The sequence below is a fragment of the Perna viridis genome, chromosome 9 (genome assembly GCF_037379345.1).
Source record: "Perna viridis isolate PV_CMFRI_1.1 ecotype Kerala chromosome 9, ASM3737934v1, whole genome shotgun sequence".
Taxonomy (NCBI): domain Eukaryota; kingdom Metazoa; phylum Mollusca; class Bivalvia; order Mytilida; family Mytilidae; genus Perna; species Perna viridis.
In genome coordinates, this window is record NC_142453.1 from 14,362,067 (window position 1) to 14,377,796 (window position 15,730).

Here is a 15,730-nt window from a genome sequence, read left to right on the forward strand (position 1 = left end):
ATGATTTAGACCCTGTAGGAGTTATTGTCTAAGGTAGGTGTTGTTGATGATTTAGACCCTGTAGGAGTTATCTGAGGTAGGTGTTACTGATGATTTAGACCCTGTAGGAGTTATTGTCTAAGGTAGGTGTTGTTGATGATTTAGACCCTGTAGGAGTTATTGCCTAAGGTAGGTGTTACTGATGATTTAGACCCTGTAGGAGTTATTGTCTAAGGTAGGTGTTGTTGATGATTTAGACGCTGTAGGAGTTGTCTAAGGTAGGTGTTACTGATGATTTAGGCACTGTAGGAGTTGTCTAAGGTAGGTGTTGTTGATGATTTAGACCCTGTAGGAGTTGTCTAAGGTACGTTTTGCTGATGATTTAGGCCCTGTAAGAGTGAGAAAATAACGGTAAACAAAACAGCAACTCAAAAACAAAACATAAAACTTAAATATAGAAAGAAAGAAATTATTGTAACAAAGTTCCTTATTTCTTTTTTGCCAGATCTTGACTGCATTATTTCCCTTGATTAACAGATATGCATGTTAATTGTTATTAGTCTCTGTTACCTGAGATTTCTTAGTGATTTAGAAACCTGTCTGGATTGTAATGTATATTGAGTTCATTTTATGATCCTTTATATTTATTTTTTTAAAAGTGAAATTTACAACACCATTATATAGTTATTATAATTATTGTTGTAAATTTCAAGATTTTACCAAACCTTTCACTCCTTTTGAATTAGCCTGAAAAGACAAATTCCAGCCTTTAAAGCTATAAATAGGCCTATTGATACAGAATACAATAAAAATGATCATTTGACAAGGATATTAGTTGTATTCTCCCTACTGACTCCAGAAGATTTCACTATCAACAAACAGATACTTGTATTCTCACATACTTTCCACTCATAATTAACCAGATAGTCCTGGTGGCTTATTATTATCATTTCATGTTTAAAGTTCAATAGAAATTATAATATCAAAATTAAAATTTTCCAAATTTGCTTTTGAAAGAACAGAAGAAAGTATGATAATTACAAAATGTCAGGGAATTTCAAAATAAAGAAAAAAACAAATTGACATGTGTGTCACATAGCTAATGGGGTTATGAGGGAAATACTGGATTTAAATTTCTTCTGCCTGGAGATTGCATATAATACTGACAGGTTTTATTAGCATTTAATGTTTAAAATTATTTTTTCTGTTTTTTTTAAATGCCATGTCAGATTTCTAATCTATGATTAGAAAACATTGAGATGATTCTTAAGGTGAAAACAACAGCTTCAGAATATTTAGAGAATAATGGTAGTATGACATTTAACACTGACTTATAACATGATGTGTAAGAATAATATTAAAGTATGTGACTTTACAAATTATCTAAGCCTATGTCATATTCTTGTTAATGAAACATTAGACAATGGTCCTATATGTTTTGGAAATAACTTACGTCTACATGGCATATTTGAAATTTTTCAGGTGTTCCAATTGTTTCAGTTTGACCATGTACACAATGTTGTGTTTCACTTAACCATATACACAATATTGTGTTTGACTTACCATGTACACAGTATTGTGTTTGACTTACCATGTACACAATGTTGTGTTTGAGTTACATTAGTTTTGATCTAGTAGGTTTATTTAAAACATATGAGGCTTGCTTGAATAAATAAAGCTCTCTGGTACTTACCCAAGTCTGAAAGTTCATTGAACACATTATCTGCATTTAGAATACAAACTTAACAGCATGTTGGGAATGACTCATACATGTATAGAATTCATGCAAAATTAAAATTCCTAAATTTTGTGACCACAGAACCATATAAAGTTGACTTGTACATACAATTACTGTTGGATGACTTGAGGCCTTCATAAAATTTCTATGCCACTATACCTTACCACTTTTATACAAGTTTGTAAATCATCATATTTATACCCTGATTCTGGTTTATGTCATCATATATTATTGTAGACCTCCCATACATATTCTCATTTTTTCTTATAAGCACTCCAATACATTTAATTTTTTTTCTGAAAATGCACGTTTGTAGTTATGTTATGGAAAAATTGCATGAACTATGCACTTGCAATGTTCTCTTTTTCTTGTTGCTTTGTTTATGTACTGCTATTTATAAGATTCCTTAGAACCTGGCTTTGTTCTAAAGTCATTGTTTTCATGAGTCAAAATAGAATATATAAGGAAATATGTGTTTGGTATTATTTAGGAAACAAGTTAAACTGTTGATTATTTTACTCCATATCAGTTGAATATATGGAGTTTTTGGTGAAGAATAATTTTTTACCTGAGCATTTTATTGAAATCTATATGTATATACTGTTTATGGTTCAGGATTCATGTCATTCAGAACCAGTGAAAAAAATGAGAAAATGATGAAAATGAAAAAAGAAAATCAAATATGATATTGTGAAATAAACTGCACTTGAACACTAATTTCAAATTCATAAAAGCTTGGAGTGCTTGATGAATTCAACATATAACAGTACAATAAATTGTTAAGTTTGACATCAAGAGTTGTTTGCCCTTGAAAACGAGATTGTTTGATTTGATGGTGGTAAATAATTCTCTTTAAGACCCGATTCATATTTGTTAATGGTAGATCATTGAGAATGTTGAGAGAGAGAAATCTCTGTAGAAAAATCCTTAGGTCAGTAATAAGAACAAGAGAAGTAAATTATGACAAGTTCTTAGCTACATGTAGAAGTGGGTGTCTGCCAGAGTCAACAATAAAACATAGATTATAAGACAAATTTCCTAGATATAACAATGGAAACATGTATGATTTGTTTTCTGTAACATTAAGCATAATTAAACAGATTGTCAGATTTCTGTTGAATGTTTTAAACTGTATATGCAATAGCAAGTATAACCAGGAAAATGCAAAAAATAAACTAGTGGATTATATTGAATAAATGTATTAGTGAATCAAAGTGCAAACAATTAAATCTGAACAAATACAAAATCAATATATTTAAACAATCAATGGTATGGTTACAGGGTAGCAAAAAATCTTGTTTTTTTATTGTACTTAAGTGATTTAATGAAGAATATTTAGACTAAAATTAAGTATATTTGAAGGCAGATTACAGTAATTTAGAATTAATATGTGTAAATGAAATGAACCACATAATACCTACAATATAAGTTAAAAATCTGATTGAGGCAACATCAAGATATTAAGTAGTTTTGAAAACTACATACTTTCATTGTTTTATGATAACAAACACTTTTGAAAGAATTTCTTTAACTTAACATGAAACAAAAACAAAAGTTTTGCTGCTTTGTTTAAAGCCAACTGTTTTAATTTTTTTCAACATAGCTTGTCAACAGTAATAACCTAAATTAATAACTTTCCTCATGTATTCTTTATCTTAATAAATCAGTCAGTTATGTTTGACAAAGTTATGACAATTGGTTTTGTGAACTTTGTGTACCTGGTCAAATTCTTATAAACACTGCTATCAGTAAAGAAATTCTCTGCAACACATCAGCAGTCCTTCTTACAAAATATTGTAAGTTTAAAATTAATCATAAATTATGATGTCATAAAAGATCAAGGTGTTGTGAGGTCATACTTTTGACTGATTTTACACTTACATTTTTATAGTGAAAAAGACTGCATGACTTTCATCATTAAGATGTAATACTTGGATGGTAAATGATGGGAAAGTAAAACATTAGAGTATGGGGCCTGGGTGATCAAATGATTAATAAGAACAGTGATTTGTAGAGCCTTGGTGACTTAATGATATTACTAGTCAGCCCAGTTAGATGGCTAAATTTTCTAGTTCAGCACATTGATGTATGGGGTCTGGGTGGATTAATTTTCTGTCAGCACATTGATATATAAGGACTGAGTGTCTGAAGATTTTGTTCCATTGAAATGTTGGGCAATGATGGATGATGATTTGGGTTCATGCAGCTCATTAAGTGTGGGTTAATATATGCCATAAAACCTGGGAAGTGGTGCCTAAATGATGTAAAGCGAAATATATCTAGTTATATTTATCTGCATGTCTATCCAGTACATGGTGTGTCTGGCTATCTCCTACAGTTTTTGTTTACATCTTTGAATTTTTTGTAGGATGTTTACACATAGTAAAGATGTGCTGAGCCAATTATGATATTTTGATCTTTGGAAAATATTCCTAAATGTAATATAAGTTTCAATTGATAAAGGAGATTATATTATATGTCAGGGGAATCATCTTTGTCTCCTGGATACAAAAAGTTTCTGAGGTAGTCCTAGCTACTGCAGTAGTTATTTTTGTGTGCAGTAAATCACATGCTTCAATGTGGAAGGTGTTTTCTAGTTATGTACCTTAGTCCTATATAATTTAGCCCAATGGTATAAATGAATGTGGGAAGTTTAAGAGAGGTAATGATAAAATCTTTTAAAATATATTAGGTTTCTTTGCATGTAAGATTGAATTTAATCAGTAATTGGGCTCTTAATTGATTTGGGAATGTGTTTTATAGTAAGTTTGTGTAGAGTAACTGGCAATAAAAGTTATTTTTGTTACTTAATTTAGAAGATTAGCAATGTTTTAAATGGTTGTTGAATTCAAAATATGCAATGGAGGAGTTTACAAGGCATATAGTCTGAAGAGGGTGGACTTTGTTTACTCTACGTACAAATTACACCCTAAAAAATGGTTCTTTTCTCCACTTGGCCATTCAGCATATAACCTGAAATCCTGGATTCTATCACTGGAATAATTTACTGTAGTGATTTATTCTGATACATGTGTATATATGGTATTACAAATATGCTGTGTATATGGCTTTAATGTTTTTTTTAAATGTATGCATTTATAAATAGTTTCCATTTGTAATTAAGTAGGACTAGTTGTACACTCATTCATCTACCAGTATATGTGCTCATCTTAAATACCTTCATGCAGTTCATAGAGGTACATAGAGACTTAGATGATCACTAAGCTTCAGCAGACTTGTCCCATGTAGAAGTCATACATTTGTTAGTCTCATACATCTTGATCTATACAGTATCATGTATAGTATTATGATGTTGCATAATTTATAACATGAGCAACATTGAACAGATCTAATTGGTCTTTTTAGGTCCATACCTTGAAATTTTTATAGGGATTTTTGCCTGAACTTTTTAGGCAGTAGGTGTGAATTCTTCAAGTTCCTTACATGCTAAATCAAACTTGTGTAGTTTTAAGTTTGATTTTAGGTTAGGTTTTCAGATTTGTTCACTTCAGGGTCCATAGGAAAAAAAAAAAAATTTGTTTCTTTGGTATGCTTAATATTTTTTTATTTTGGATCATAGTATGTAGATGTCCAATTGAAAAATTTCAAGTTTTATGAAACATTCATTCTGTGTCATAAGGCTTTGCTGTGTTGAAAGTTCATAGATGTGCCAAGCTTGAATGTGGTATCTTTAGTTGCTTTAACTCTTAAGGGTTAAACCACTGAATTCATACCAATCAGCACCCTGCATAGGATATAAATAAGAAGGTACAGGGTTAATTTGAAAGTCTTTCTTTTTTTACCAGAAATCTACCATGACTAGAAATTGTCTGTTATCCAGTGTATAAAACCTTTAAACTCCTTTACCTTGCCCAGATTTTTGTACTTCTGTTTGTCAAGGATGTGTTTTTCAGGATGATGATAAATTATAAATAAATATTTTATATTTGTCCTGTTTTATGTGCCTAATCCACACTATTAATTAATTTTGGTACAATGTCAAATTTACAATGAACTTGGAAGTGAAATTTTGTTTTTATTTACTCAATGGACCAGTGTTGACAGTGAGATTTGCATTAATAACAGGAGATTGAGAGTTGGTTTAGAATGTGTTTGGTACCGGAAAACGGCAAAATGGAATTCTTTCTGTGTTTACATAGTTAATGAAAAAGTAAAAGTGTTGTTTGTTAGACCTAAATATTGACAACCATTTAAAATTGGCACACATATAAAATTGTAGCAGTCTGTTGTATCTTTAACAAGTGGATGCTTTTCTGATATATGGAAGATATTCAAAATTTGGTATGATTTTTGTAGTTTTCTCATTGGTAGATATTTTTTAACACAGTTTTTGAAATACTTTTTATACATTTTGTCTTTCCAATTTTTTCTTGATATACATTACAATTTAGATGTTTATATGTGAAATCTTTCAAAATTAAGGTTTGTTTGTTTGTTTGTTGGGGTTTAACGTCCGAGCAGCAATATTTCAGCTATATTCAGACAATGAACATGAAATGGATGATAAAATGAACATGAAATGAAAAAAAGGATGGGTCACAAGGATAATAGGGTCGACAAATTTTGATTGCCACTGGAAAAAGGGGGATGGGTAAGGTCGGGCAATTTAGCCTCCTGTGGCGGAGCGCAAAGGTTCCTACTCCTATCGAATACCACAGCAGGGTTCTTTAATATGCGAGGAACGTGGCATCTTTCCCAACACGGTGCACCACTATGGTTTGCGGTCAGGTTTTCCGTATTATAGCTTGACAACCCTAGCATGTAACACGCCAGGGGTACCCCATTCCACCACCTGGGGCACACATCCCAGTTACTCTATGGGCAGAGCGCCTAGCCCCAGGCTAGGTTTCTGAGCACTATTTAGTCGCCTTTTACGACAAGCTTAGCGCTGCTGCAGGCCTATTCTTTTGACACCCGGACCTGCACGGGGTTCAAAATTAAGGCCATGAAAGTATTTCACAGATGATTGGGAACTGCATTTTTAGCTATTGGTTGTTAAATAATTTAGAAGTTGAAATATAGATTTGACCTTGTACCAATGAGAAAGAAGTTCTCATGTAGATGGTATTTTACATGTTAATGTGTATGTCATCAAAAGAGAGGGAAATAAATGTCATATTTTTATATTATTGTATGACAAAAGTATTGTATGACAAAAGTATTGTATGCCTGACTTTCTGTGAGAAAACAGCAATAACAATTTGTTGGTAAAATCTGTTCCACATCTTATTTATTTACATCAAGTTTGTAAAATAGCAACAGATATATGGACCCTGAAATGTAGTAACAGATATATGGACTCTGAAATGATGTAACTAAACCACTTGATATTTCACTTAAAAAACTTGTGTTTTAAAGTAGAGTTATTAATGATTTTGGACCATTTGAAATTTCAATATTGACATTTCTTAAAACTTATCAACCAAATAAAAACATAGCTAAACTTTCTACATACTTCCATTCCTAAACTGAGATCCTCTTATTTAAATGTCTGTTTAGTTTTTGAAGAATTTTGCCACGAGTTTTAAACAGCTTTCCTATGACTTGAAAACAGACTACTTTAGATTACAACCAAACAGTATTGTACAAATATTTAAAGAGGAATAAAAACTGTCGATAGAGTTCTTTGTGACAGAGAAACATGGTAGATAATTTCTCTTTGTATTTAATTGGTATATAAATTTACATGGACTTATTAGATGTTTGGCGAGAACTAAGAATGAAGTTGCAGCTCCGTAGTCTGCCATTTAATCGTCTTTTTTCTCTTGACGTAAACCTAATAATTTCTATCCTATTTGGTTAACATATATCTAAATTGTTGAGTATTTGTCAATATTAATGACTTGTATAAGAAAAGGCAAGGACCATTTAAAATTTTAATGACTTTTTGATGTTCCCTGTTCAACTGAAATTCCAGTTCTCATTTGAATTGATGCTTACCCATTCTTGTTATACTGTGTAATAAATCATTTTTGAGAAATTTGTAAGAAAATATTGCAATATAATATGAAGGAAAAGAATAAATGTGAAAGAGACTCCAATTAGCAGAAAAATGACATAAAATTTCTGTTTCTAGTCAATGGGTTGAGTTAATATTAAAAGTGTTGAAAGAAAAGAAAATAATTTGTTGGTAATTATCATATAGTTCAATGACCCTTTTCTCTAGTGTAAGTATAAGATAGAAAGTAAAGTATCTAAGTAAGTGGTTAAGAAATGAAATCATGGCAAACTGAACCATGACTTACTGCTAGGACCAGATACTTCAGCTTTTCTACAAACATTAAACAAAATGCTTATGTCTTGTGTCTTGTGTAATGGAGAAAAAAAATCTGACAGTGGAACTTGCTAAGATTGACACACCTTCATTAAGTTCAATCTGGATTTAGTAGAACTTAATCAGGTTTACAGAAAATCCTTCTAAATGACATTAAAAACCAGTGTTTTTATAAACTCTTTCTGTCCCTCCATCTGTTCATCCAACTATTAATAGAATAATTTTGGTGCATTTTTCCCAAGAACAAATCACAGCCTCTTGATATTGGATGACAACTTTAAGGAGGTAGACCTAGGGTAAGGGACACAACCCTTTAGAATCATTAGAACGTTTGTATTCAGGCTTTTATATCAATCTCATGTAAGCATCAAAGTAACTTGATCTGATTTCATTCTGTTTCAAATGAAAGCTTGAAAGACTTGAGTGAAATTGAATGTGGTACAAGCATATCAATGATTTCATGAGTTACGTTCCTTACCCTAGGTCTACCTCCTTAAGTAATGTTTACAAATATACTACTGATTTAGTTCTGTGGACTTTTTATTTAACAACTTAGTGTATTCTTCAAACATTTATGGAAACAGGCAACACTTTTTGTCATGCTTTTATAATGACTGGAGAGGGATATAATCTAAATAAAGGATTTAACTTGTTCAACTTTTCAAATCTGTTCAGTAGATTTTCAATCAACTTCATAGAATGATCAGGCATCATATTTGATATTTACATATGTGTCTAATTTTCCTATAAATTAACATAAATACTTACATATTCCAAATTAGTCACCCTCCCGCTTATGGTGTGTATATATGCACAGTTTCATGTTTATAACCATTGTGTGTATTTGGTTTTGTGTCATGATAATTTATTGTAAATGTGTTTATACAAAATAATTGTGCAGAGATGCATCATGGAATGTTAATTTTTCATTGTGTGCAATGGGGTATTATTCAAGAGTAATGAAGTAAAGAAACCTGGGGATAAAGACTAGACAAGGAAAATAGACATACACAGCAAAGAGGATGAAATAACCAAAATAACATATACAAAGAAACAAAAGTAAATGAGCAACTTATTTAATGGTTTAACATGTTGACATCTCTGCTTTAACTACTCAATAGATTTTGATGAGATTATATAGAAAGATTAGTCATCATGATATGTAGATATACATGAAAGAAACAATTATGTAGAGTTAAACATGCCAGAACTTAGGAAGTGCAACTCCTCCTAAACTGATCTATGAATTTTAATGACATTTTATAGGAAGATAGACACAAATGTAAATGTGCTTAAACAGCTTTAAGGAAGATGTCTGAAAAGGTTTTTTTAAGGATTTTTATTGGTAAAAACATATTTGCTCAACTTAGATGAAATTTTAGAGATATTTAGATGGATATGCATGAATGAAGTTAATGTGAGGTCACTGCAAGGATAGATTACCAAACTTGAGGGATTTCATTATTCAAGTCAACTTGAAGCTATGGGCGTATTCTCTATGAAGATCTGCTTGATATTTTTAGGTTATATTGATGTTACCTCCCTTTCTGTTGGTATTGTACTGTTGTTGTTGTCCTAAAGTTTTTGTGCAATAACTTGATTACTAGTTGGTTGATATTTATATAATTTTATAACAAGGTTTCAAACAACAAAAGGAAGTTGGTGCTAACAGCATTAGAATTAGGGGCCATAACACAAGCATTGAATAAAATTTAACTATAAAACTCTAGTAAAATCTTCGGAATGTCAATGATATTGTTCCACATTATTTTATACCATAATGGTCAGTATTTTATTGATTTTGGGGGTTTATACTTGAACATGTTAGAAATTATAGGCCAAAAAGGGGGAGAGGAGAGGACGCTGTTCAGTGTTTGACCTTTTCAATGATATCAAGAGGCGCCCTGCGAAGTGTTTTTTTGTGAAATTCTGAAAATTTCTGAGTTTCAGTGAAACTTTAGTGAATTGATTATTTCTTTTGTTTCTGTCTATTAAGACTAGCTAAAGAGGGACAGACCTTTCGTCCATGTTGATACCAATATGGGAAAATGTACAGTAATCATTTAGAAGTAATTAGTTTTTGCTACAAACATTAATTGAGTAAAGCCTTTTTAAAGGGATAATTGGAATTTAGTTTTTTTAATATTAAAAGAAATGTTTGGTGACCCAAATTTTCTTTTTTAATTATGAAATGATGTGAGTTAAGTGTACTTTATCTGTACATATTAATTTTTTTTTAAAATTCTAACTACCAGTTTTTTTATATGACTTAAAAAAAAAAATTGCGGTCATCTGTGTTGTAGTCAGTATACACTTGGTTTTTGTGTGATAACTTGAGAATTAGTTTGTTGATATTTATAAAATGTTCCAAACAACAAAAGGAAAGTTGATATCATTTTTGGGGGTCATTGTCTCAACTATTTTAGTTTTAGGGATCAAAAAGGGGCTAAAACAAACATTTCATAGAATTAAGTTATATAACTCCAATAAAAGCCAAGGATCGAATGTATGTTTATAGTTTGCAAAATAGTGCAGCCATATGAAAATTGCCTTTATTTAATGCTCAATTATTTGAAATCAAGTATGGTGACTTGTTTTTTTACATTAAAATTCTAAAGTGTGTTCAATCTAGGTCATCTTCCCAAAAAAACTGGGTAAATTTGTCTACTAGAAATACTAGGTATGATATACTTTAAAACCAGTGAAGAAATGTTAATAACAGGAAGCAGGTAAATTTGAGTCCCACTGGTTTTAGAAGGTAAACTGAAATCAGAAGATATGATTAATCAGTGTAAACATTGCTATTGAAAGTTTTTATAATACTTCTTTGGAATGTTCAGGGGCCAGGAAATAGGATATTTGATGACATGCCTAGACAGCAATGGACTAGAACCTTCATCATTGATATATACTACAGTGCAGGTGCCTACATTTACTTTTCAATAATAATTGTAGGACAAGTTTTGACCTTGAATGACCAATACCCTTATGGATGGGATGCATGGACCAGTATTTTATTCTATACAGCAAAATGTTAGTCATTATTTGCTCATGTTTTAAAAGGAATTTTAGAAAAAAAATGTTAATAGTTTCATGCTAAAATTGAGATAGTTGGATTTTAAACACTATTGACCTTTTTTGTTTTTGAAATAAAACAGTATTTTCCTTTCTATTATTGATTTATGAATGTCTTGCTGGGGTATTTTAGTTGAGTTATGTAATCCTTTACAGTGCCCCTGTTAGATAATCCATTCAGGTTGCAACCCACTGTTATATTTTATATTTTTGACAAAAAGACTTCTGAACAAAAAAACTTTATATTTCCTTTCTTTTCAACCCCATCAAATTTTAAATTTAATATTGAGTATTGTTGAAGTATGGTACATCTTAATATTTAATGGAGTTTTTAGAATTTATTGTCCAGTATTGAAAAGACCACTATAACCAATTGTTAATCAATTGTGCTAGGGTTTAATATATAACCAAATCTGTTAAAGTCTAATATTTTAATGGTGTTTGTTGTACTAACTTTGTGGACGCGTGTTCTGTAGATTACAGGATTTGTCCGGATCAAGTTTTATATGCCTGTACTTTTACAAACATCTGACTGTCTGTCCACATGTCAATAATGAATAACCTTCAATGATTTTCATTTCTTTTGGTGGAATAATTTTTTGGTGAAAAGAAATCCCTTTTTCCGACGCAGTCAGTATGGCTTCACTTTTTACCCTTTGACCTTAAGGACGCTCTTCTATGGAAATGCAAGTCACCTGATCGCATTTCTTTTTCCTGATTGGCCAAATACTGATAACTTAGTGGCGTTAAAAGAATCTGTAATGAAATTTTGGAATTGGGTTCGAAGAAAACTTTATCTGAACCTTAAAAATTGCATGCCATGTGTTATTTTCTTGAAAGAAATGTAGAAACTTAGAAGTAAAAAAGAACAAAATTTTACTGCTTGGGCTATCTTTTTTTTTTAAAGATGGTACTTGTTTATCATCTATTGTTTTTGGACTATTTTTATTTTCATTTTTAGAGTAATGGGCGAAACACACATAAGAAGAGCACAGGAAAATCTGATGATAATTAAATTATGTTTCCATTGATCATTTAATATACTCTGTAGAATGGAAGTAAGAAAAAAAAGAGAAAGATATGTTTAACATTTGTGGCTATTTGGATTAGAACATGAGATTTAATTATAGAGGATGAAAGAATACAATTTGTATGATTTACTTTGAGGCAGATGTAACCTGTAAGAGGATGAAGTTAAATAAATTGATATTTTTCAAAATAATCATGCTCTTTGACCTTAGATTTACTAAGAGCCAGATTTCAGTTTGACAGGAAGTTGACCTATAATACCAAGGAAAGATCTTTACTAGTTTCATGTCTTAAACAAAAACAAAACATTATATCTGTTTATAGCTCAGGTCTTCAAGCCCTGATAAAAAATGAAGAAATATAAATCCTAGTTAATGTAAACCTATAAAGAGCATGATAATATTTTTTTTAAATATCAATATATACTTTGTTCTGTATTCATACAGTTTGCACCTGCCTCGTTTGGAATCATAGTCTAGAATTTACCTGTGCATGGGATATTGGCTTGCAAAAGCCATTGAATAACGTTCTTGGTTAAATGAAACATCTTTGTTTTAATTAGAGATCCTATGCAGAATATAAAATAGTAATATAGAAGCAGTCTTCTTTAGACCTTACTAATATCAGATATGACTGCATCAACAAAAAATGACAACTAATTTAAACTGCTATAACCTTGGTTCCCTTGATTACTCTTACTCCTTTTACACCCTTCTTTCAACAAAATGCTCATTGATAAACAGTAGTAACACTCTTATACATCTCTTGAACAGTATTCTCCTCATTATGTAAATGTTGCAGGGTCTGATTTCATTGGCTGGGGTTTTTTTTTAAGATGGGGTGGCTATGATTGGTAACATATAAGTTGCGAGAAAGAGTTTTCTAATATAGTAAGGCTTCATTTGATACCAGGCAGGGCTTGGATTTAGATTTACTGTATGATAAATATAGTTCTTAAAGACTTTAGGAAATAGAAACAGTCAGATGTCACATATTAAATCTACATTTAATGATAGGACATTATTTAATCAATGAATTGTAAAGTCTTTTTAATGAAAAATTATTTGATATATTGGAATTTCTTAAGCTCTTGGAATGTTAAAATGAATTGAGTAAACACACTTTTTTATAATTGATTAAATGTCTAATAAGGTCTGAATTCAATGACCTTGTTTTACTGAGAGAAATATAGGTATGTATTTGGATACACAACCCATGAATGCAGTAGCCTATTAAAACTTGTCTTTTATCAGTCTAAGGACTCATATTCCATTACTGAAAGCAGGCATTTTAATGTTTAATCTGAGTAAATGGTAAATATGCTTATTTTATGAAATATGAATTATGTTACAAGACTGAACTGAGTTATCTCCCTTTATTGTTATTTGTTTGGGTAAAGAAAAATAACTCTGGTTCAAATTGTGATAATTAAAATAGCTTATTTTAAAAGAAGAACACACATTTTAGATTTTAGCACATGTGTATTTTGGTACTGACATTTTCTTGACAGTCTTTAACTTACTTGTCTCCTTACTAATTTCCAGATTTTGACACTACCTTAATTCAGTTGTAAATGTGATGAGTTAAAATTCAAGGCTGACCAGCAAATAAATATGGTATGACTTGGCCATTTTCTTTTCTATTTTTAAAAATTTCAGTTGAAAAATGTCATGTCATTCTACTTAATGTGTTTTTGGAACTTTTTATTTTCTACTGTACCAGGAATTAAAAAAAAACAAAAATCTTATGTAAAGAATATAAGACAATTCTATTACAAAAGGGAAATTACTCTGTCAGTCTTGTATTCCCTATCAATTTTTTTCCTATATGATAATATAAACTAGATTCATTGATTTCAGGAAATGTACATTATATATTTTAATATATTTGTTAGAACAAATCAATTATAAAATGTGATATTAGTTATAACTACATACTTACATAAGTTTGTTTTAGTACATTATGTATTATCCTGGTCTCCCTACCCTTAAAGGAATCACACTATCGCTCTGCCTGACCACATTTCTTGTTAGTGAACTCCTTCTAGACTGCTCAAGGGACATTAATGAAGTTTTATAGGAAGCTTTGGTTTCATATGTAGATGTTAATGCAAGAATATATTGTTGGAGGACTATAAAAGGAGATAATCTAACACAAGGATTTACATGCTAGAGCCTGGTAAATGCAACTTGTCCTAAACCAAAAGGGATTTTGGTGAAATTTTACGGGACGATTTTTGCTTGTAAATGTGCTTGAAGTAATATCAACTCTCTGGAGACTCCAATGGGAGAGATAATCCAACATAAATGTTTCACTTGTTAAAAGCTTTAAGCAGACATCCTCCTAAACTGTTCATGGGTTTTTGATGAAATTTTTAGGAAGAATTTGCATCATTTGAAAACATAGATGAGGGAATATAATTGCTGTCTTAGGACCCCAAAGGGGTACCATTGATCTGCAATATTTAATTTCATTTGAAGTGGGGAGTATTTTATAGGATCTGCATGGTTTCTTCATAACTCTTTTTGTTTTTGTCTTCCCTCTCTGAAAATACTGACAGCATATGAACATGCTCATACTACACCCAATTTTTTATTAGACCATTGGACTTACAATTTTTTTAGTGCATTTGACTTGCTTGAATGTTTTTTTGGACATAATTCCACAGTTTGAATTTCATGGAAATGATAATTGACAATATTCTTTTCACATGTACTGTATTTCTTATTATTCAAGAACTGCTATGGAAATATATTGACCAGTAGGTCTGCATTTAAAATATTGGTAGTCCTTGTCAATTTTAAGTTATGTTATCTGTAAAAGCAAAAGTCTTAGTTTCCTTTAATTTTGAAATTATAAAAACATGCTGTGAAATTATTATTGTTCATGGGGTACCAATTATCGTGGTTTTAGTGGATCTGGTAAATCATGAAATTTGATTCCCAAGGAAGAAGGAAATTTCCCATTTGTCTGTGTGATAGTGTTTCCAATCCACAAACTGACATTTTTTCCCTAAACCATGAAAATTGGTACTCACGAATAAAAGTACCTTCACAGTATTGCATTTATTATTGTTAAATGGCGAGGAACAAATAAACTAGTGATAGTCTGGAGTCTCCCTAAATTATATTTAATTGTAGCAGAATACATTGACCTTCATTCTCTAGAAATCTTATACCCTTATATGTCAAGAAATGCTACAAATATTGTATTTGGTTTAAATGTCTCAAATCTGTAGAATTGCATTGCTTTCCTTAGGTATAAAACTTTGTTAGTAATTCTTTCAGCAATTTTCACCTGTCAACAATAGTTCAATTTTCGGGTGATAATTTTATGTTTGAAGGTGTCAAGAATTCTCCATTAAAGGGTAACCATGTCAAATAAACTAAATCTAGAATTGTCCACTTACATTGAAATTAGGTCCACTTGGAATTAGATTTCAGAGCTTAGAATTTTTTTGTTGTAAAATGTTATGATTGTTGACTTGGTTATAATGGAGAAGGATACCAGCTGTTGATCACTGCTGTAAACCATCTTCTGGATAGTCATATGACCAACAATCTGCTATACATGTTTTCTATAATGGATAGACTTCTTTGCAGCAATTTATTTTC

General features: G+C 30.8%; 1 protein-coding gene across 2 annotated transcripts in view; it reads left to right on the top strand.

Moving 5' to 3' along the window:
• The window catches only part of LOC148606887 (uncharacterized), a 94,955-nt gene that overhangs the window by 30,283 nt on the left and 48,942 nt on the right, over positions 1-15,730 (top strand). The gene's annotated exons all lie outside the window — the stretch shown is intronic.